This window comes from Arachis hypogaea, chromosome 11 (genome assembly GCF_003086295.3).
Source record: "Arachis hypogaea cultivar Tifrunner chromosome 11, arahy.Tifrunner.gnm2.J5K5, whole genome shotgun sequence".
Taxonomy (NCBI): Eukaryota; Viridiplantae; Streptophyta; class Magnoliopsida; order Fabales; family Fabaceae; genus Arachis; species Arachis hypogaea.
Genome location: NC_092046.1, coordinates 47,634,178 through 47,658,552, shown reverse-complemented (window position 1 = coordinate 47,658,552; position 24,375 = coordinate 47,634,178). Strand labels below are relative to the sequence as shown.

Genomic DNA, 24,375 nt, shown 5'->3' with positions numbered 1-24,375 from the left:
TCTAATTTTCTACAGATATGTGATACTGTAAAGACAAATGGAGTGAACCCAAAGGTGTACAAACTCATGCTTTTCCCGTTTTCTCTGAGGGATAAAGCAAAGCTATGGCTAGATTCATGATGAGCGGATAATTTATACGCTTTTTGGCATTGTTTTTAGTATGTTTTTAATAGGATCTAGTTACTTTTAGGGATGTTTTCATTAGTTTTTATGTTAAATTCACATTTCTAGACTTTACTATGAGTTTGTGTGTTTTTCTGTGATTTCAGGTATTTTCTGGCTGAAATTGAGGGACTTGAGCAGAAATCAGATTCAGAGGTTGAAGAAGGACTGCTGATGCTGTTGGATTCTGACCTCCCTGCACTCAAAGTGGATTTTCTGGAGCTACAGAACTCGAAATGGCGCGCTTCCAATTGCGTTGGAAAGTAGACATCCAGGGCTTTCCCGAAATATATAATAGTCCATACTTTGGCCAAGAATAGACGACATAAACTGGCGTTCAACGCCAGCCTTCTACTCAAATCTGGCGTCCAGCGCCAGAAAAGGATCCAAAACCAGAGTTGAACGCCCAAACTGGCACAAATACTGGCGTTCAGCTCCACAAATGGCCTCTGCACGTGCAACACTTAAGCTCAGCCCAAACACACACCAAGTGGGCCCCGGAAGTGGATTTATTCATCAATTACTTACTCATGTAAATCCTAGTGACTAGTTTATTATAAATAGGACCTCTTACTATTGTATTAGACGTCTTTTTGACCATCCTGGATTGTATTTTGATCCTGTGATCACGTTTTGGGGGCTGGCCATCTCGGCCATGCCTGGACCTTTCACTTATGTATTTTCAACGGTAGAGTTTCTACACTCCATAGATTAAGGTGTGGAGCTCTGCTGTTCCTCAAAGATTAATGCAAAGTACTTCTGTTTTCTATTCAATTCATCTTATTTCGCTTCTAAGATATCCATTCGCACCCAAGAACGTGAGGAAGGTGATGATTATGTGTGACGCTCATCACCATTCTCCCCTATGAACACGTGCCTGACAAACACTTTCGTTCTACATGAAATAAGCTAGAATGAATATCTCTTAGATCTCCTAACCAGAATCTTCGTGGCGTAAGCTAGAATGATGGCGGCACTCAAGAGAATCCGGAAAGTCTAAACCTTGTCTGTGGTATTCCGAGTAGGATTCAATGATTGGATGACTGTGACGAGCTCCTAACTCGCGATTGCAGGGCGTTAGTGACAGACGCAAAAGGATAGTAAATCCTATTCCAGCATGATCGAGAACCGACAGATGAATAGCCGTGCCGTGACAGGGTGCGTGAGCATATTATTCACTGAGAGGATAAGATGAAGCCATTGACAAGGGTGATGCCTCCAGACGATTAGCCGTGCCGTGACAGGGCATTGGATCATTTTCCCGAGAGATGACCGAAAGTAGCCATTGACAGTGGTGATGTATCACATAAAGCCAGCCATGGAAAGGAGTAAGACTGACTGGATGAAGATAGCAGGAAAGCAGAGGTTCAGAGGAACGAAAAGCATCTCCATTCGCTTATCTGAAATTCTCACCAATGAATTACATAAGTATCTCTATCCCTATTCTATTATTTATTATTCAAAAACTCCATGATTATTTTATATCCGCCTGACTGAGATTTACAAGGTGACCATAGCTTGCTTCATGCCAACAATCTCCGTGGGATTCGACCTTTACTCACGTAAGGTATTACTTGGACGACCCAGTGCACTTGCTGGTTAGTTGTATCGAAGTTGTGACAATTATGAATTAAGATCAGAGCACCAAGCTCTGGAGCCATTACCAGGATTTGTTCGAGCCTGGAGATCACAATTTCGTGCACCAAGTTTTTGGCGCCGTTGCTGGGGACTTAATTGTTCCTGTTTGGCGCCAAGAATCGTCTGAGATCCCAATCCCGGCAACAACACCAAGTTTTTGGCGCCGTTGCCGGGGATTGTTTGAGTTTGGACAACTGACGGCTCATCTTGTTGCTCAGATTAGGTAATTTTCTTTTCGTTTTCTTTTCAAAAAAATTTTCAAAAATATTTTCAAAAATCTCTCATCTGTTTTTGAAAAAAAATAAAAAAAAATTAAAAATGTTTTCAAAAAAAATTTTATTCAAGATTTTTAAGAATGAATTCTAGTGTTTCATGAAGCATGTGAAGCCTGGCTGGCTGTAAAGCCATGTCTAAATTCTTTTGGACTGAGGCTTCCAAACCATCAGAGGTAAGTTACATAATTGATAAATGATGAGCAGCAATTTGTTATCAAGATCAATATACTCTGGTGTTAAATGCTGAAGCTTGGCTGGCCATTGGCCATGTCTAGTGTTTTGGACTGGAGCTTTCTTTGAAAGCTTGGCTGGCTAGTGAGCCATGTCTAATTCCTGGACTGAAGCTTTAGACTAACATGGCAAGATTCCTGGAATTCATATTAAAAATTTTGGAATCCTTATTTTTTCTTTTTCAATTAATTTTCGAAAAAAATACAAAAAAATTAGAAAATCATAAAAATCAAAAATATTTTTCTGTTTCTTGTTTGAGTCTTGAGTCATGTTATAAGTTTGGTGTCAATTGCATGTGCATCTTGCATTTTTCGAAAATTCATGCATTCATAGTATTCTTCGTGATCTTCAAGTTGTTCTTGGTAAGTCCTCTTGTTTGATCTTGATGATTTTTTGTTTTGTGTCTTTTCATGTTTATCATATGCATTCTTGAATTCTTAGTGTCTAAGCATTAAAGAATTCTAAGTTTGGTGTCTTGCATGTTTTCTTTGCATTAAAAATTTTTCAAAAATATGTTCTTGATGTTCATCACGTTCTTCATAGTGTTCTTGGTGTTCATCTTGACATTCATAGCATTCATGCATGCATTCATTGTTTTGATCTAAAAATTTCATGCATTGCATCATTTTTCTTGTTTCTCTCTTGCATCATAAAAATTCAAAAATCAAAAAAATATATCTTTCCCTTTTTCTCTCATCAAATTCGAAAATTTGAGTTGACTTTTTCAAAAATTTTTAAAATCTAGTTGTTTCTTATGAGTCAAATCAAATTTCAATTTGAAAATCTTATCTTTTTCAAAATCTTTTTTTTCAAAAATCAAATCTTTTTCAAAATTCTTAGTTATTTTCGAAAATTCCAAAAATATTTTTCAAAAATCTTTTTCTTATTTTTATATCAAATTTTCGAAAATAACATAATCAATTAGTGTTTTCATTCAAAAAATTTGAAGTTTGTTACTTACTTGTTAAGAAAGATTCAAACTTTAAGTTCTAGAATCATATCTTGTGATTTCTTGTGAATCAAGTCAATAATTGAGATTTTAAAAATCAAATCTTTTTCAAAACTAATTTCAATCATATCTTTTCAAAAATATCTTCTTATCTTATCTTTTTCAAAAATATCTTTTCAAAATATCTTTTCTAACTTCCTAACTTCCTATCTTTTCAAAATTTGTTTCAACTAACTAACTAACTTTTTGTTTGTTTCTTAACTTTTTCAAAACTACCTAACTAACTCTCTCTCTCTAATTTTCGAAAATATCTTCCCTCTTTTTCAAAAATTTCTTTTTAATTAACTAATTATTTTTATTTTTTATTTTTGATTTCAAAAATTTTCGAAAATTACTAACATTTTTCAAAAACCATTTTCGAAAATCACTAACTCTTTTTCAAAATAATTTTCGAAAATGATCCCTCCCCCATCTCATTCTATTTATTCATTCATATCCTAACATCTCATCTCACCTCTCTTCCTCACATCATCACCAAATTCGAACCCCCTCCTCTATCTGTGTTCGAATTTCTTCTTCTTTTCTTCTACTAACAATAAGGAACCTCTTTACTGTGACATAGAGGATTCCTCTTCTTTTCTTTTTCTCTCCTCTTTCTTATGAGCAGGGACAGAGAAAAAGGCATTCTTGTTGAAGCTGATCCAGAACCTGAAAGGACTCTGAAGAGAAAATTAAGAGAAGCTAAATTACAACAATCCAGAGACAACTTGAGTGAAAATTTCGAACAAGTAAAGGAGATGGCAGCCGAACCCAACAACAATGCAAGGAGAATGCTTGGTGACTTTACTGCACCTAATTCCAATTTACATGGAAGAAGCATCTCCATTCCTGCCATTGGAGCAAACAACTTTGAGCTGAAACCTCAGTTAGTTTCTCTGATGCAGCAGAACTGCAAGTTTCATGGACTTCCATCTGAAGATCCTTTTCAGTTCTTAACTGAATTCTTGCAGATATGTGATACTGTTAAGACTAATGGAGTAGATCCTGAAGTCTACAGGCTCATACTTTTCCCTTTTGCTATAAGAGACAGAGCTAGATTATGGTTGGATTCTCAACCAAAAGACAGCCTGAACTCTTGGGATAAGCTGGTCACGGCTTTCTTAGCCAAGTACTTTCCTCCTCAAAAGCTGAGCAAGCTTAGAGCTGATGTTCAAACCTTCAGACAGAAAGAAGGTGAATCCCTCTATGAAGCTTGGGAAAGATACAAACAGTTGACCAAAAAGTGTCCTTCTGACATGCTTTCAGAATGGACCATCCTGGATATATTCTATGATGGTCTATCTGAGCTATCAAAGATGTCACTGGACACTTCTGCAGGTGGATCCATTCACCTAAAGAAAACGCCTGCAGAAGCTCAAGAACTCATTGACATGGTTGCTAATAACCAGTTCATGTACACTTCTGAAAGGAATCCTGTGAGTAATGGGACGCCTATGAAGAAGGAAGTTCTTGAAGTTGATACTCTGAATGCCATATTGGCTCAGAATAAAATATTGACTCAACAAGTCAATATGATTTCTCAGAGTCTGAATGGAATGCAAGCTGCATCCAACAGTACTCAAGAGGCATCTTCTGAAGAAGAAGCTTATGATCCTGAGAACCCTGCAATAGTAGAGGTGAATTACTTAGGTGAACCTTATGGAAACACCTATAATCCATCATGGAGAAATCATCCAAATATCTCATGGAAGGATCAACAAAAGCCTCAACAAGGCTTTAATAATGGTGGAAGAAATAGGTTTAACAATAGTAAACCTTTTCCATCATCCACTCAGCAACAGACAGAGAACTCTGAACAAAATACTTCTAATTTAGTAAATTTAGTCTCTGATCTATCAAAGGCTACTGTGAGTTTCATGAATGAAACAAGGTCTTCCATTAGAAATTTGGAAGCACAAGTGGGCTAGCTGAGTAAAAGGATCACTGAAATCCCTCCTAGTACTCTCCCAAGCAATACAGAAGAGAATCCAAAAGGAGAGTGCAATGCCATTGAATTAATTACCATGGCCAAACCCACAAGAGAGGAGAAGGACGTGAATCCCAAGGAGGAAGACCTCCTGGGACGTCCAGTGGTCAATAAGGAGCTTCCCTCTGAGGAACCAAAGGACTCTGAGGCTCATCTAGAGACCATAGAGATTCCATTGAACCTCCTTATGCCATTCATGAGCTCTGATGAGTATTCCTCTTCTGAAGAGAATGAGGATGTTACTGAAGAGCAAGCTGCCAAGTTCCTTGGGGCAATCATGAAGCTAAATGCCAAATTATTTGGTATTGAAACTTGGGAAGATGAACCCCCCTTGTTCACCAATGAACTAAGTGATCTGGATCAACTGACATTGTCTCAGAAGAGACAGGATCCTGGAAAGTTCATAATACCTTGTACCATAGGCACCATGATCTTTAAGGCTCTGTGTAACCTTAGTTCAGGGATAAACCTCATGCCCCTCTCTGTAATAGAGAAACTGGGAATCTATGGGGTGCAAGCTGCCAAAATCTCATTAGAGATGGCAGAAAATTCAAGAAAACAGGCTTATGGACAAGTAGAGGAAGTGTCAGTAAAGGTTGAAGGCCTTTATATCCCTACTGATTTCATAGTCTTGGATACTGGAAAGGAAGAGGATGAATCCATCATCCTAGGAAGACTTTTCCTAGCCATAGCAAGAGCTGTGATTGATGTGGACAGAGGAGAACTAGTCCTTCAATTGAATAAGGACAACCTTGTGTTTGCAACTCAAGGATCTCTCTCTGCATCCATGGAGAGGAAGCATAGAAAGCTTCTCTCAAAGCAGAGTCAAACAAAGCCCCCACAGTCAAACTCTAAGTTTGGTGTTGGGAGGCCACAACCAAACTCTAAGTTTGGTATCAAACCCCCATATCCAAACTCTAAGTTTGGTGTTGGAAGGTCTCACCAAAGCTCTGCACATCTGTGAGGCTCCATGAGAGCCCACTGTCAAGCTATTGACATTAAAGAAGCGCTTGTTGGGAGGCAACCCAATGTTTATTTATTTATTTTCATTGTTTTTCATGTTTTATTAGGTTCATGATCATGTGGAGTCACAAAATAAACATAAAAATTGAAAACGGAATCAAAAATAGCAGAAGAAAAATCACACCCTAGAGGAAGCATCTGTTTGGCGTTCAACGCCAGAACAAAGCATGATTCTGGCGCTGAACGCCCAAAATGGGCAGTATCTGGGTGCTGAACGCCCAAAATGGGCAGCATCTGGGCGCTGAACGCCAGAATTGCACCCTGGAGAAGAGCTGGCGCTGAACGCCCAGAACAAGCATGGTTCTGGCGTTCAACGCCAGAAATGGGCAACAAATGGGCGTTGAACGCCCAGAGTTGTGTGCAAGGGCATTTTACATGCCTAATTTGGTGCAAGATTGTAAATCTTTGAACACCTTAGGATCTGTGGACCCCACAGGATCACCTCAGGATCTGTGGACCCCACAGGATCCCCACCTACCTCCACTCACTTCTTCTCACCCCTCTTTTACACAATCCCATATCCACTCTTCCCCAAAATCCTTCACCACTCACATCCATACACCCACCTACCTTCAAAATTCAACATCTCTTTCCCACCCAATCTCACCCATATGGCCGAATACACACATCCCTCCATCTCCTCCATATCTTCTTCTTCTTCTTCTATTCTTTCTTCTTTTGCTCGAGGGCGAGCAACATTCTAAGTTTGGTGTGGTAAAAGCATAGCTTTTTGTTTTTCCATAACCATTAATGGCACCTAAGGCCAGAGAAACCTCAAGAAAGAGGAAAGGGAAGGCAATTGCTTCCACCTCTGAGTCATGGGAGATGGAAAGATTCATCTCACAAGCCCATCACTAAGAAAAGGATGGAGCAAACAAGAGAGCACATTCATGAATCTCAACAGGCACATGAAGAAGCTCATCATCAAGAAATCCCTGAGATACCTCAAGGGATGCACTTTCCTCCACATAATTTTTGGGAGCAAATCAACACCTCCCTGGGAGAATAAAGTTCCAACATGGGACAATTAAGGGTGGAACATCAAGAACACTCCATCATCCGTCATGAAATTAGAGAAGATCAAAAAGCAATGAGGGAGGAGCAACAAAGACAAGGAAGAGACATAGAAGAGCTCAAGGACATCATTGGTTCCTCAAGAAGGAAACGCCACCATCACTAAGGTGGATTCATTCCTTGTTCTTATTTCTTCTGTTTTTCGTTTTTCTATGTTATGTGCTTATCTATGTTTCTGTCTCCATTACATGATCATTAGTATTTAGTAACTTTGTCTTAAAGATATGAATGTCCTATGAATCCATCACCTCTCTTAAATAAAAACTGTTTTAATTCAAAAGAACAAGAAGTACATGAGTTTCGAATTTATCCTTGAACTTAGTTTAATTATATTGATGTGGTGACAATGCTTCTTGTTTTCTGAATGTATGCTTGAACAGTGCATATGTCTTTTGAAGTTGTTGTTTAAGAATGTTAAATATGTTGGCTCTCGAAAGAATGATGACAAGGAGACATGTTATTTGATAATCTGAAAAATCAAAAAATGATTCTTGAAGCAAGAAAAAGCAGCAAAGAACAAAGCTTGCAGAAAAAAAAAGAAAAAAAAATAGGCGAAAAAAAAATAGAAAGAAAAAGCAAGCAGAAAAAGCCAAAAGCTCTTAAAACCAAGAGGCAAGAGCAAAAATCCAATAACCCTTAAAACCAAAAGGCAAGGGCAATTAAAAAGGATCCCAAGGCTTTGAGCATCAGTGGATAGGAGGGCCTAAAGGAATAAAATCCTGGTCTAAGCGGCTAAACCAAACTGTCCCTAACCATGTGCTTGTGGCGTGAAGGTGTCAAGTGAAAACTTGAGACTGAGCAGTTAAAGTCAAGGTCCAAAGCAAAAAAAGAGTGTGCTTAAGAACCCTGGACACCTCTAATTGGGGACTTTAGCAAAACTGAGTCACAATCTGAAAAGGTTCACCCAATTATGTGTCTGTGGCATTTATGTATCCGGTGGTAATACTGGAAAACAAAGTGCTTAGGGCCACGGCCAAGACTCATAAAGAAGCTGTGTTCAAGAATCATCATACTGAACTAGGAGAATCAATAATACTATCTGAACTCTGAGTTCCTATAGATGCCAATCATTCTCAATGGATAAAGTGAGATGCCAAAACTATTCAAGAGGCAAAAAGCTACAAGTCCCGCTCATCTGATTGAAGCTATGTTTCATTGATAGTTTGGAATTTATAGTATATTCTCTTATTTTTATCCTAATTGATTTTCAATTGCTTGGGGATAAGCAACAATTTAAGTTTGGTGTTGTGATGAGCGGATAATTTATACGCTTTTTGGCATTGTTTTTAGTATGTTTTTAGTAGAATCTAGTTACTTTTAGGGAAGGATCAAAAGCCTCAACAAGGCTTTAATAATGGTGGAAGAAACAGGTTTAACAATAATAAACCTTTTCCATCATCCACTCAGCAACAGACAGAGAACTCTGAACAAAATGCTTCTAATTTAGCAAATCTAGTCTCTGATCTATCTAAGGCCACTGTAAGTTTCATGAATGAAACAAGGTCTTCCATTAGAAATCTGGAAGCACAAGTGGGCCAGCTGAGTAAAAGGATCACTGAAATCCCTCCTAGTACTCTCCCAAGCAATACAGAAGAGAACCCAAAAGGAGAGTGCAAGGCCATTGACATAAGCGCCATGGCCGAACCTGTGAGGAGAGGAGAGGACGTGAATCCCAAGGAGGAAGACCTCCTGGGACGTCCAGTGACCAATAAGGAGCTTCCCTCTGAGGAACCAAAGGACTCTGAGGCTCATCTAGAGACCATAGAGATCCCATTGAACCTCCTTATGCCCTTCATGAGCTCTGATGAGTATTCCTCTTCTGAAGAGAATGAGGATGTTACTGAAGAGCAAACTGCCAAGTTTCTTGGTGCAATCATGAAGCTGAATGCCAAATTGTTTGGCATTGATGCTTGGGAAGTTGAACCTCCCTTGTTCATCAATGAACTAAGTGATCTGGATCAACTGACATTGCCTCAGAAGAGACAGGATCCTGGAAAGTTCATAATACCTTGTACCATAGGCACCATGATCTTTAAGGCTCTATGTGACCTTGGTTCAGGAATAAACCTCATGCCCCTCTCTGTAATAGAGAAACTGGGAATCTATGGGGTGCAAGCTGCTAAAATCTCACTGGAGATGGCAGACAGCTCAAGAAAACAGGCTTATGGACAAGTAGAAGATGTATTAGTAAAGGTTGAGGGCCTTTACATACCTACTGATTTCATAGTCCTGGATACTGGAAAGGAAGAGGATGAATCCATCATCCTAGGAAGACCTTTCCTGGCCACAGCAAGAGCTGTGATTGATGTTGACAGAGGTGAAATATTCCTTCAATGGAATGAGAACTCCCTTGTGTTTAAAACTCAAGGATCTCCCTCTGCAACCATGGAGAGGAAGCAGAAAAAGCTTCTCTCCAAGCAGAGTCAACCAGAGCCCCCACAGTCAAACTCTAAGTTTGGTGTTGGGAGGCCACAACCAAACTCTAAGTTTGGTGTTGAACTCCCATATCCAAACTCTAAGTTTGGTGTTGGAGAGTCTCAACAAAGCTCTGCACATCTGTGAGGCTCCATGAGAGCTCACTGTCAAGCTATTGACATTAAAGAAGCGCTTGTTGGGAGGCAACCCAATGTTTATCTAATTCTTATTTTTATTGTTTTTCATGTTTTCTTAGGTTCATGATCATGTGGAGTCACAAAATAAATATAAAAATTGAAAACGGAATCAAAAACAGCAGAAGAAAAATCACACCCTGGAGGAGCATCTGTCTAGCGTTCAGCGCCAGAACAGAGCATGGTTCTGGGGCTGAACGCCCAAAATGGGCAGCTTCTGGGTGCTGAACGCCAGAACAGGCATGGTTCTGGCGTTCAACGCCAGAAATGGCTAGTAAATGGGCGTTGAACGCCCAAAATGGCCACCAACCTGGCGCTGAACGCCCAGAGTTGGGTACAAAGGCATTTTTACATGCCTAATGGGTGCAGGGATGTAAATCCTTGAACACCTCAAGATCTGTGGACCCCACAGGATCTACTCAGGATCTGTGGACCCCACAGGATCCACTCAGGATCTGTGGACCCCACAGGATCCCCACCTACCTCCACTCACTTCTTCTCACCACTCTCTTTCACACAACCCCATAAGCACTCTTCCCTAAAAAAACCCCTCACCAATCACCTCAATCTCTCTTCCCCACTAAACCTTCACCACTCACATCCACCCACTCTTCCCCATAAACCTACCTCATAAACTCCACCTACCTTCAAAATTCAAAACCAATTTCCCACCCAAACCCACCCATATGGCCGAACCTTCACCCCCCTCCTTTCCCTATATAAAGCCCTCCATTCTTCATCAAATTCACACAACACACCCCTCTACACTCCTCTTGGCCGAAACCACATCTCCCTCTCCCTCTCCATATTTCTTCTTCTTCTTCTTCTATTCTTTTGTTTATTGCTCGAGGGCGAGCAATATTCTAAGTTTGGTGTGGTAAAAGCATAGCTTTTTTGTTTTTCCATTACCATTGATGGCACCTAAGACCGGAGAATCCTCTAGAAGAGGGAAAGGGAAGACAAGAGCTTCCACATCCGAGTCATGGGAGATGGAAAGGTTCATCTCCAAAGCCCATCAAGACCACTTCTATGATGTTGTGGCCAAGAAGAAGGTGATCCCTGAGGTCCCTTTTAAACTCAAAAGAAATGAGTATCCGGAGATCCGACATGAAATTCAAAGAAGAGGTTGGGAAGTTCTAACAAATCCCATCCAACAAGTCGGCATCCTAATGGTTCAAGAGTTCTATGCCAATGCATGGATCACCAAGAACCATGATCAAAGTAAGAACCCGGATCCAAAGAACTATGTTACAATGGTTCGGGGGAAATACTTAGATTTTAGTCCGGAGAATGTGAGGTTGGCGTTCAACTTGCCATACATGGAAGAGAACGCACGCCCCTACACAAGGAGAGTCAACTTTGATCAAAAGTTGGACCAAGTCCTTATGGACATATGTGTAGAAGGAGCTCAATGGAAGGTTGACTCCAAAGGCAAGCCGGTTCAACTAAGAAGATTGGACCTCAAGCCTATAGCTAGAGGATGGTTGGAGTTTATTCAATGCTCAATCATTCCCACTAGCAACCGGTCTGAAGTTACTATAGACCGGGCCATCATGATCCATAGCATCATGATTGGAGAAGAGGTGGAAGTTCATGAGATTATACCTCAAGAACTCTACAAGGTGGCTGACAAGTCCTCCACTATGGCAAGGTTAGCCTTTCCTCACCTCATTTGCCACCTATGCAATTCAGCTGGGATTGACATAGAGGGAGATATCCTCATTAAAGAGGACAAGCCCATCACTAAGAAAAAGATGGAGCAAGCAAGAGAGCCCATTCATGGAGCTCAAGAGGCGTATGAAGCTCATCACCATGAGATCCCGGAAATGCCTCAAATGCACTTTCCTCCACAAAACTATTGGGAGCACATCAACACCTCCCTAGAAGAATTAAGTTCCAATATGGGACAACTAAGGGTGGAACATCAAGAGCACTCCATCATGCTTCATGAAATAAGGGAAGATCAAAAAGCAATGAGGGAGGAGCAACAAAGACAAGGAAGAGACATAGAAGAGCTCAAGGACATCATTGGTTCCTCAAGGAGGAAACGCCACCATCACTAAGGTGGATTCATTCCTTGTTCTTATTTCTTCTGTTTTTCGTTTTCTATGTTATGTGCTTATCTATGTTTGTGTCTTCATTACATGATCATTAGAAGTAGTAACTATGTCTTAAAGTTATGAATGTCCTATGAATCCATCACCTCTCTTAAATAAAAAATGTTTTAATTCAAAAGAACAAGAAGTACATGAGTTTCGAATTTATCCTTGAACTTAGCTTAATTATATTGATGTGGTGACAATGCTTCTTGTTTTCTGAATGTATGCTTGAACAGTGCATATGTCTTTTGAAGTTGTTGTTTAAGAATGTTAAATATGTTGGCTCTTGAAAGAATGATAACTAGGAGACATGTTATTTGATAATCTGAAAAATCATAAAAATGATTCTTGAAGCAAGAAAAAGCAGCAAAGAACAAAGCTTGCAGAAAAAGAAAAAAAAAAGGGGGCGAAAAAAAAATATAGAAAAAAAAAAGCAAGCAGAAAAAAGCCAATACCCCTTAAAACCAAAAGGCAAGGGCAAATAAAAAGGATCCCAAGGCTTTGAGCATCAGTGGATAGGAGGGCCTAAAGGAATAAAATCCTGGTCTAAGCGGCTAAACCAAGCTGTCCCTAACCATGTGCTTGTGGCGTGTAGGTGTCAAGTGAAAACTTGAGACTGAGCGGTTAAAGTCAAGGTCCAAGGCAAAAGAAGAGTGTGCTTAAGAACCCTGGACACCTCTAATTGGGGACTTTAGCAAAGCTGAGTCACAATCTGAAAAGGTTCACCCAATTATGTGTCTGTGGCATTTATGTATCCGGTGGTAATACTGGAAAACAAAGTGCTTAGGGCCACGGCCAAGACTCATAAAGAAGCTGTGTTCAAGAATCATCATACTGAACTAGGAGAGTCAATAACACTATTCGAAATCTGAAGTTCCTATGGATGCCAATCATTCTGAACCTCAATGGATAAAGTGAGATGCCAAAACTATTCAAGAGGCAAAAAGCTATAAGTCCCGCTCATATGATTGAAGCTCTGTTTCATTGATAGTTTGGAATTTGTAGTATATTCTCTTCTTTATATCCTATTTGATTTTAAGTTGCTTGGGGACAAGCAACAATTTAAGTTTGGTGTTGTGATGAGCGGATAATTTATACGCTTTTTGGCATTGTTTTTAGTATGTTTTTAATAGGATCTAGTTACTTTTAGGGATGTTTTCATTAGTTTTTATGTTAAATTCACATTTCTGGACTTTACTATGAGTTTGTGTGTTTTTCTGTGATTTCAGGTATTTTCTGGCTGAAATTGAGGGACTTGAGCAGAAATCAGATTCAGAGGTTGAAGAAGGACTGCTGATGCTGTTGGATTCTGACCTCCCTGCACTCAAAGTGGATTTTCTCGAGCTACAAAACTCGAAATGGCGCACTTCTACTTGCGTTGGAAAGTAGACATCCAGGGCTTTCCAGCAATATATAATAGTCCATACTTTGGCCAAGAATAAACGACGTAAACTGGCGTTCAACGCCAGCCTTCTACCCAAATCTGGCGTCCAGCGCCAGAAAAGGATCCAAAACCAGAGTTGAACGCCCAAACTGGCACAAATACTGGCATTCAGCTCCACAAATGGCCTCTGCACGTGCAACACTTAGGCTCAGCCCAAACACACACCAAGTGGGCCCCGGAAGTGGATTTATTCATCAATTACTTACTCATGTAAACCCTAGTGACTAGTTTATTATAAATAGGACCTCTTACTATTGTATTAGACGTCTTTTTGACCATCCTGGATTGTATTTTGATCCTGTGATCACGTTTTGGGGGCTGGCCATCTCGGCCATGCCTGGACCTTTCACTTATGTATTTTCAACGGTAGAGTTTCTACACTCCATAGATTAAGGTGTGGAGCTCTGCTGTTCCTCAAAGATTAATGCAAAGTACTTCTGTTTTCTATTCAATTCATCTTATTTCGCTTCTAAGATATCCATTCGCACCCAAGAACGTGAGGAAGGTGATGATTATGTGTGACGCTCATCACCATTCTCCCCTATGAACACGTGCCTGACAAACACTTTCGTTCTACATGAAATAAGCTAGAATGAATATCTCTTAGATCTCCTAACCAGAATCTTCGTGGCGTAAGCTAGAATGATGGCGGCATTCAAGAGAATCCGGAAAGTCTAAACCTTGTCTGTGGTATTCCGAGTAGGATTCAATGATTGGATGACTGTGACGAGCTCCTAACTCGCGATTGCAGGGCGTTAGTGACAGACGCAAAAGGATAGTAAATCCTATTCCAGCATGATCGAGAACCGACAGATGAATAGCCGTGCCGTGACAGGGTGCGTGAGCATATTATTCACTGAGAGGATAAGATGAAGCCATTGACAAGGGTGATGCCTCCAGACGATTAGCCGTGCCGTGACAGGGCATTGGATCATTTTCCCGAGAGATGACCGAAAGTAGCCATTGACAGTGGTGATGTATCACATAAAGCCAGCCATGGAAAGGAGTAAGACTGACTGGATGAAGATAGCAGGAAAGCAGAGGTTCAGAGGAACGAAAAGCATCTCCATTCGCTTATCTGAAATTCTCACCAATGAATTACATAAGTATCTCTATCCCTATTCTATTATTTATTATTCAAAAACTCCATGATTATTTTATATCCTCCTGACTGAGATTTACAAGGTGACCATAGCTTGCTTCATGCCAACAATCTCCGTGGGATTCGACCCTTACTCACGTAAGGTATTACTTGGACGACCCAGTGCACTTGCTGGTTAGTTGTATCGAAGTTGTGACAATTATGAATTAAGATCAGAGCACCAAGCTCTGGAGCCATTACCAGGATTTGTTCGAGCCTGGAGATCACAATTTCGTGCACCAATTCACAACCAAAGGAGAGTCTGAATACTTGGGACAAGGTTGTTACAGAGTTTCTCACTAAATTTTTCCCGCCAAAGAAGCTGACTAAGCTTAGATTAGAGGTTCAGACCTTCAGGCAGAAGGAGGGTGAAACTCTTTATGAAGCTTGGGAAAGATACAAGCTACTAACTAGGCAATGCCCTCCGGACATGTTCTCCAAGTGGACTCAACTGGATATCTTTTATGAAGGCTTAGAAGAGATGTCAAAGATGAGCTTAGATACCTCTGCAGGCGGTTCATTGCACAAGAAGAAGACACCAGAGGAGACTATTGAGCTGATTGAATTGGTTGCAAGCAACCAATATCTGTACTTATCTAACAGGAATCCTGTGAACTCTGAGACCTCTCAGAAGAGAGGCATGTTGAAAGTAGAAGCTGTTAATGCTCTCCTTGCTCAGAACAAGCTTATGTCTCAACAGATAAATCTACTTACTCAACAGATGGGTGGCATGCAAATCTCAGTTATCAACACTCAAAATCCACCCCAAGAAATCTCCTATGACATGGCAGGTAATTTTGTTCAAAATGATAATCATGATTATGCTCAACCTTCTTATGAACAGGTGAATTACATGGGGAGTGGCCCTAGGAATCCCAACAATGATCCATATTCTAAGACATACAACCAGGGATGGAGAAATCACCCAAACTTTGGGTGGAGGGACCAGCCTCAGAGACCTCAGAACTTCAACAATAGTTCTCAGGGCGGTTTCCAGCAGAACAATGATTTGGAAGCAATATTGACAGGTTTTAGACAGGAAACCAGAGCATCCATCAAAAACTTGGAGATTCAAATGGGTCAATTAGCCACAAAGGTTAATAAAATTGATCAGAGGACCACTAATAGCCTTTCTGGTAACACAATTCCAAATCCAAGAGAGGAATGCAAGGCTATCACCGTAATAAGTGAACAAGTGGCAAGTACGGAAGCACAAGTTATACAGGAAATCAGAGCCTCTATTAGAAACTTAGAGGTGCTAGTGGGCCAACTGAGCAAGAAAATACTCGAGAAGTCTGCAAGTACATTTCAAGAGGATACAGTGGTGAACCCAGGAGAAGATTGCAAGGCTATTCAATTGAGAAGTGGTAAAGTAGCTGGCTCTGAGACCAAGGCCAATGAAGAGCTAGTTGAAAAGGAAGCTCCAGATGAGAAGAAGGAAGAAGTAGAGCATGCCCCTCCAAAGCGTGCAGACAACCCATTCCCAGACTCTCTTGACACTTATCCTACACTGCCAAAGGCTCCTGAATACAAGCCTAAAATGCCATATCCTCAGAGACTTCAAAAGGAGACCAAGGACAAACAGTTCTCAAAGTTCTTGGAAATCTTCAGAAAGTTACAAATCAATATTCCTTTTGCTGAGGTTTTGGAGCAAATGCCTATCTATGTCAAGTTCATGAAGGAGTTGTTGTCAAAGAAAAAGCGTTTAAAGGGAGATGAGACAGTAGTCCTAACTAAGGAATGTAGTGCTATCATTCAGAATAACTTGCCAAGGAAGATGCCAGATCCAGGGAGCTTTCAAATTCCATGCACCATTGGGAGCACAACCTTTGAGAAAGCCCTATGTGATCTAGGGGCAAGCATAAATCTAATGCCCTTATCTCTGATGAAGAAGCTACAAATCCAAGAGGCACAACCCACAAAAATAGCATTACAGATGGCAGACAAATCTATGAAGCCTGCATACGAATTAGTGGAAAACATCTTGGTTAAAGTGGGTAAGTTCTTCCTCCCAGCAGACTTTGTGATTCTTGACACAGGGGAGGATGAGAATGCCTCTATAATTCTAGGAAGACCATTTTTAGCCACTGGAAGAGCTCTGATTGATGTAGAAGTGGGTGAATTAGTGCTTAGAGTGCATAATGAGCAACTGGTCTTTCATGTCTTCAAAGATGTACATTCAACAGGTGAAGAAGAGAGGTGTATGCAGGCTGAGCTTATTGATCCAAACCTTCAAGAACCCCCTGATGATGCACAGCAAAATTTGCAACTCAAACCTCCTGTGGTGACAACCGATAAAATTCTGCCTGACATCAAACCTAAGTTTGGTGTTGAAACTGCATCATCCACCAAGGAGGAGGTCTCCAAAAAGAAAAAAATACCCAGAGGATGGAGAAACAAAAAGATCCCCACTGAAGGTTTCTCCCCAGGAATGAAGGTGGTGTTGACCAGCAATCCAGCATGGGTTTATACAGTAATCAAAATCCTCTCTCTGGAGCATATTGAGCTATGTTATGGAGACACAGGAAAGAAGTTCAAAGTAAGGGGTGAAGAGCTGAGCCCCTATGATCCTCCTCCTTAGAGGAGCTGATCGTCAAGCTAGTGACGATAAAGAAGCGCTTGTCGGGAGGCAACCCGATAATTTCGTATCCTTAGCTATTTTTAGTAGTAGTAGTTTTCTTAGTTATTTTATTTTATTTTTTTTGAGTTCTTACTAATTTTCTGATCATGCAGCTATGTTCTTCCAGGAACCGAACACCTCAAGCTATAATAATAAAAAAAAAAGCACCCGACGCGCCAGCATCGCTGACGCGAACGCGTCATCTAGGGGTGCGAGAAAAAATAAAAAGTTACAGAGAGTTGCGCGGGAGTGGCGCCAGAATGGAGCCTTTCGCACCAACGATCCCACGTGATCGCGTACCTTACGCGTTCGCGTCGTTTGTGATTTTCGTCATTCACGCGGTCGCGTCACCGACGTGATCGCGTGACCTGCAAATTCGACGTAAAAGAGCGTTTGGGCAGAGAGTTGTGCCAGCTTAGGGCAAGAAGTGTGCTAAAAGCACAAATTTGGTCACGCGGACGCGTGCCTGACGCTATCGCGTCATTATGAAGAATGCGCGACGTACGCGATCGCATCATTAACGCGAACGCGTCCCTTGTGCCGCCTAGTTTTCTTTCTCTCTCTCCCAATCTTAATTCTCTCTTATTCTCTTATCCTTTTATTTCTTCTTTCATTTTAATATTTGTCTCTTCTATTTTCAGTTCTTCTTTGCTTGAGGACAAGCAAACCTTTAAGTTTGGTGTTGACGCTGCGCTTATAGGTTTTCTAGTACAAAAGGGAGGTGAATCATCTTCGCGAAGGAGCACAACCTGAAGAATAAAGCGACTGCTAGGATAATTAAGGTGGTTGAGTTCCTTTCATTTTTTATTCCTCCCCTCTTTTTCTATGTTATGTTCCAGTTTCCTGTTATTTTGCTTTGTTTATTGCATGATCCTTTATTAGTTAGAATCCTAGGACTAGTTTAGTTTTCATTTAATTGCTTTAATGCAGAAAAAAAGATGTTTCATGTACCACTCACTGAACTTGAATCTAAAAAGAAAAGAAAAAGAAGTGATGTGTTACATGAGAAATTGAGTTAATTTTAAGAATAGTCTGATTTACTGAGATGTGGTGGTATTTTTTTCTGTGATTCTGACGCATGCTTGAACAGTGCATAATTTTGATAGTGAAGCTTATGAATGTTAAAATTGTTGGCTCTTGAAAGAATGATGAAAAAGAAAAATGTTATTGATAATCTGAAAAATCATAAAATTGATTCTTGAAGTAAGAAAAAGCAGTGAAAACACAAGGCTTGCGAAAAAAATTATAAAAAAAAACAAGAAAAAGAAAAAGCAAGTAGAAAAAGCCAATAACCCTTTAAACTAAAAGGCAAGGGTAAAAAGGATCCAAGACTTTGAGAATTAATGGATAGGAGGGCCCTAAGGAATAAAATCCTGGCCTAAGCGGCTAAATCAAGTTGTTCCTAACCATGTGCTTGTGGCGTGAAGGTGTCAAGTGAAAAGCTTGAGACTGAACGGTTAAAGTCGTGATCCAAAGCAAAAAGAGTGTGCTTAAGAACTCTGGGCACCTCTAACTGGGGACTCTAGCAAAGCTGAGTCACAATCTGAAAAGGTTCACCCAGTTATGTGTCTGTGGCATTTATGTATCCGGTGGTAATACTGGAAAACAAAATGTTTAGGGTCACGGCCAAGACTCATAAAGTAGCTGTGTTCAAGAATCAACATACTGAACTAGGAAAATCAATAACACTATCTGAATTCTGAGTTCCTATGGATGCCAATCATTTTGAACTTCAAAGGATAAAGAGAGATGCCAAAACTGTTCAGGATTGTAGTTATAAACCCCACTATAAGAGAAAATATGGGCTTAATCGAACTCTCATTCTCATGCAAATTCACATCCTAAGCTTATATTAGTTTTGGTTGCTTGAGGACAAGCAACAGTTTAAGTTTGGTGTTGTGATGCGTGAGCATCTTGTCTATCTTTTCCTAGTGAATTTGCATCTAAATTGTTGAATTTAATTAAGAATTAATTATATTTTAGCCACTATGGATGCTATTTTGAGTTTTGTACAATACTGTTTATTTTAGGTAGCATTTGGCAGAATTTGATGGAGTTTCTGCAGAGAAAGAGAAGAAGCCAAGGAGATGACCAGCGAATACCGACGCGGACGCATGGCTCACGCGACCGCGTGGAATGGAGGAAATCACATGACGCGATCGCATGCCTGACGCGAACGCGTGGACTGGAATCTGCACAAATGACGCGAACGCGTGGACGACGCGGACGCGTCACATGCGCCACGTGCAGAAAAAGTAGAAAAACGCTGGGGGCGATTTCTGGGCTGTTTTGACCCAGTTTTCAGCCCAGAAATCACAGATTAGAAGCTGCAGAATGGACAGAACAAGTGGTCCCCACCCATCAACTGAAGATCTGTTAATTAATTCAAATTTAAATTCAAATCTTAAATTAGGAAAAGATATTATTTTAAGTTTAATTTTAAATATTAGATTTTAAATTTATTAGGATTAGTTATAAAAAGGGATTTGATGCCATCAGATTGAACTCTGTACATTTTTACCTGAATCCTTATTTTCTCTTTTCCATGAGCAACTAAACCTCCACTGTTAAGGTTAGGAGCTCTGTCTATTTCTATGGATTAATTTTATTGCTTTTACTATTTTAATTTATGTATGGATTTATATTTAAGAATTGTTTTCGCTCTTTATTTTATGATTTTGGGTGGAACGGAAGTATGACCCTCTTTCTATTTGAGTTCTTGTAAAACTTGGAAAAACTCTTTACCTGAACAACAGCTTGAAAACTATTTCTCCTAAATTTTAATTATCTGAATTTAATAGGATACGTGACATATAATCCTTTTACCTCTTGGATAATTAGAGTTTTTGTGGCATATAAACTAGAAATTGATTATCACCCTCTAATTGGAATTAATTGACCAAGGAATTGGCAGTTAATGAATTTTAGGGGAGACTAGGAAGGTCTAAGGAATTAGGGTCTAGTCACATACAGTTTGCCATAAATTAAATCCTGCATAATTAAATTAGTTAGTAAGAAAAGTTAATCTGGAAAAATAGATAACTCTGAAACCTTAACTATCTTCTCCATATATTATTCCCATCTTAATTACTTTCCTTTCTTCAATATTTTTGATATTGTTTAATGTCTTTTATATTGCACCTCAACACTATTTTCTGTCTGTCTAACTAATCCTATCAAACGCTATTGTTGCTTAATCCATCAATTCTCGTGGGATCGACCCTTACTCACGTAAGGTATTACTTGGTACGACCCGGTGCACTTGCCGGTTAGTAAGTGTGGTTGTAAAATACCGCACCAACCCCCTCCATATTATTACCAAGATGAACCACCTCCAATGTATGAAAATTTCCAACCACAAGATGGATACTACTTTCCACCACAACCTCCCATAGAAGAATACTCATGTCTATCAATCCAAGAGCCACATGATCTTACTCATGATATCCAAGAGGAACAAGAGTCAAGGGATCGTCTCAAGGAAGCATTAGATAAATTTCAAGCGACCATGGAGCGTGTTGTTCAACAAGTGGAAAGAGTGGAAAGTATTGAACCACCACAACTCTACCAAGAAGAACCACCTTCCTACTATGAATCCTTCTCCCAATTTGATGAACCCTTACATCCACTCCAACCTCCAATGGATGACATCCTTGATGTTCTTGTTTAAGGACAAGAGGAGATGAAAAGAGATGTGCAAAATTTCACGGCTGCCTTGGATGAGGTGGTAAATCGATTAGCATCCCAATGCTTGAACACTCAAGGAACTCCTATGGCTACATGTGGAGAAACAAATGAAGAGCATAACATGAAGGAGAGATTGGTGGAGAATGAGGGAATTTGATTTGTATTGGAACAATTGGAGAAAGCTACAATTGTTGAAGAAGAGGAAGAAGTAGTTGAAGACTTAGGAGATGCGAAACCTCCATGGGAACATAGAATTGATGAAAACCCCTCCAACAAGATTGAAGTTAATGTTGAGGAGGAATGTGCACAACCTCCAAAGCATATTTCATATGAAGAATTGGATGGGATAGAGCAAGAGTTGAGTTCCCTTGGTGATGAAGATCAAGCATCAAGTCTTAGTGGTGAAGAATCCTTTGAGCATGAAGAACCTTCTCCCATTGGATTTGAAAGCATTGTGGAGGTAAATTTCTCTCACCCTCCCATTTATGATTTGAATAAGGGAAAAGGCTTAGATAGAATTGATAAACAAAGGATTGAAATTAAGAAAACTTGTGAAGAGGTGGAAGTCCTTAGAAAAAGGAGGATGGGAATTGAATACGCTTTGTCAAGACCCTTGGAATCGTCTTTGCCTAGGTTGCCATCTACTCCTTCATTTGAGTGGGTGAAATTCATTTCTATTAGCTTTATTATCCACTTGAATATGGCTTGCTTGAAACGGATGGCCAACTTAGGGAACTTTGTGGGATGAAGCGTAAGCGAAAAAGGTTTTGTGGTTAGCGTTGCAAATCAAGGCTCATTATGGTTGATGCATCAAACATGAGATATAAAGGTTGGAGTAATGCTCAACTAGATGGGTCTAGGAGGATTGTTGGTCACTTTATTGAGAATTCACCTTACTTGTCACCCAGATGGATTAATGATAATCAATTCAAGGATGGGTGTGAAAACAAGATATGGGATCCAGGAATACATGAGGATCACCTTTGGGAGCTCATAGCTTGTGCGGAACTCCATCAAGGCTTGAAGATACTAACTTTGAAGAATGGAGCTTATTGGAGGTTTAAGCATTGGTGGATGTTCCAAGATAGCTTCAAGCACAAGCCTCCTTGATAAGAAGCTCCCCATAAGTCCAACTTAAGGACAATAAACAAAAGTGCTAGGTGGGAGACACCCCACCATTGTAAATTCTTTTCATTTTTTCCTTTTGTACATATTGGTAATTAGTTTAATTTCATATTTTGTTGAGTTTGTTGAGTATAATTGGTAGTTTAGTAGGTTAAATAAGGTTTAATGGTGTTTTGGTAGCTGTTTGGAGGTTTAGAATGCTTGGAGTGGTGCAAAAACATAGAAAAATTTTGAAAAACAGAGCACCATCCATGCGTACGTGCACTGCACGCGTACGTGTGCATTAAGCATTTTCACCCCTCCACGTGCATGCGCCATGTGCGCGTACGCGTGGATTGAAAAATTTCATCCTTTCATACATTGACCCGAGAGTTGCGCCTACACTGCGCCAGCACCATGCCTGAGGCACAAACCAACCCGCGCGTATGCGCACCTGGCGCGTACGCGCCCTTGACTCTAATTGCGTAATGCACACGTACGCACGCTGTGTGTGCGCGCGTCGATTGCACCACCTGCCCTCCTGGTACATTTACCAGAGAGTTGGGCCAATCCTGAGCTGACAGTGTGCCCCGCGCATAAACCAACCCGCGCGTACGCGCACCCGGCGCGCACGCGCCCTTCGGCCAAACTGCGCATCGGCGCGTAAACGTGCATGAAGCGTCCGCGCCGGTAAAAAAGAAGATTTTTTTTCTCATCTTCCATTTTCTTTTGTTTATCGCATTCATATACTTCTATTCTTTACATTTTAATTTTGTTTCTATAGCTTGTTTTCAATTTTTTTCTAAGTCTCCTCTTTCAATAATGGTGTTGCATTTTCCTACTCAATTGTTGAGAATTTCTTGCATTATTTTGGTGCTTCTTGACTTGTTTGATATTGATGGGTGATGAAACTTTTAAATCAATGCTTCATCTTTTATGACACTTGTATCCCTTGTGTATTGATATGAACTCATATTGTTTTTCATGACCCACTTTTTCTTATTTGAACTTGATGCTCAATATGTTCTTCATGCTTTGACTTTACTCTTGCATCAAGCTTAATGATATGCCTTAGCTTACATTGTTTTCTCACTCACATGTTGTAGCTACCATGTAGTAGAGAACCCTACTCTTATTTGGCATTAGCCCCCGCCTATGTTCTATTTGCCTGGATATCTTTGTTATAGGCTTAATTTTCTTTCCTTTTAGGTTGGCCACCAAGAAAGGAGGAAAAAGGAAAAGGTTTTAAATGGGGCGACAAACAAATCATCCGCACAATCTTTTGAAGGAGCTCACCAATTGTAGCAGACCGTCCACCTTGCTCTTCTTTGCATGCACTGAGGACGGTGCAATCTTCAAGTATGGGGAGGTCGTCTGACCGATCTCCGTGGGTAACAATTTTCTTGTCCAACACCAATTCTTAGTTTTCTTTATTAGATTAGTTATTTCATTGCATGATAGGTTGCATGTTAGTTAGAATTTGTACATATTTTTACCACTTCTTTCTTATTAGGACTACTTGGTTATGGTGATTATTTCTTTTCCAAGAAATTGTTTTAGGGGAACCTACCAATTTGAAAAAAAAATTGGTTGAACTTGCTTGAAAGAATTTATTTTGAAACATGGTTTTTGAGCTAAGAACACAAGCTTGTGAGATTTGAGCCTAATGGTGTGGTTACATCTTATAACCACTTATTTTCCTTCTTGTGTGCATTATTCTCTTTCTATGATTGTGATCTTTGATTTGTTTGATTCTTTATGTCCATTACTTTGTGTATACATGCATTTATATGATTGAGGCCATCATTTCATTTAGCTCACTTACCCAAATAGCCTACCTTTTACTTACCATTGTTAGCTGACTTTGAGCCTACGCTTAACCCACTTGTTCTTTAATTTAGCACATTACAAGCCTTAAAGCAAAAAATTATAAATGTCCTTAATTTGGATCTTTGATTAGCTTAAGCTAGTGAGTGTGAGTATCATTCAAGTGTGGGAAAACTTAGGACATTGGTTGGAATAAAAGGGTAGTTTTGTATTTTTGTTGTAAATATCGGAAATTTGGTACATGATCGTGTGTTAATTAAATGTAAAATCATATGCATTAAAACTTTTGTATATACTTTATTGCAAAAAGAAAAAGAAAAAATGAGAAAATAAAAAGAAAAAAAATTATATGTTGATATCAAAAGAAAAAAAATAGAAAGAAAAGTAATAAAAAGTGGACAAAATGCCCCAAGTGAAGCTCAATAATAATCAATGCATATGTGTTGTGATCAAGAAAAAAATGCAT

At 39.8% G+C, this 24,375-nt stretch overlaps 1 non-coding gene across 1 annotated transcript; it reads right to left on the bottom strand.

Moving 5' to 3' along the window:
* Nucleotides 1–4,448: 4,448 nt before the first annotated feature.
* LOC112724566 (small nucleolar RNA R71) lies at nucleotides 4,449–4,556 on the bottom strand. Its single transcript, XR_003163723.1, has one exon. It is a non-coding gene; the product is annotated as a small nucleolar RNA R71 (small nucleolar RNA).
* Nucleotides 4,557–24,375: the final 19,819 nt, after the last annotated feature.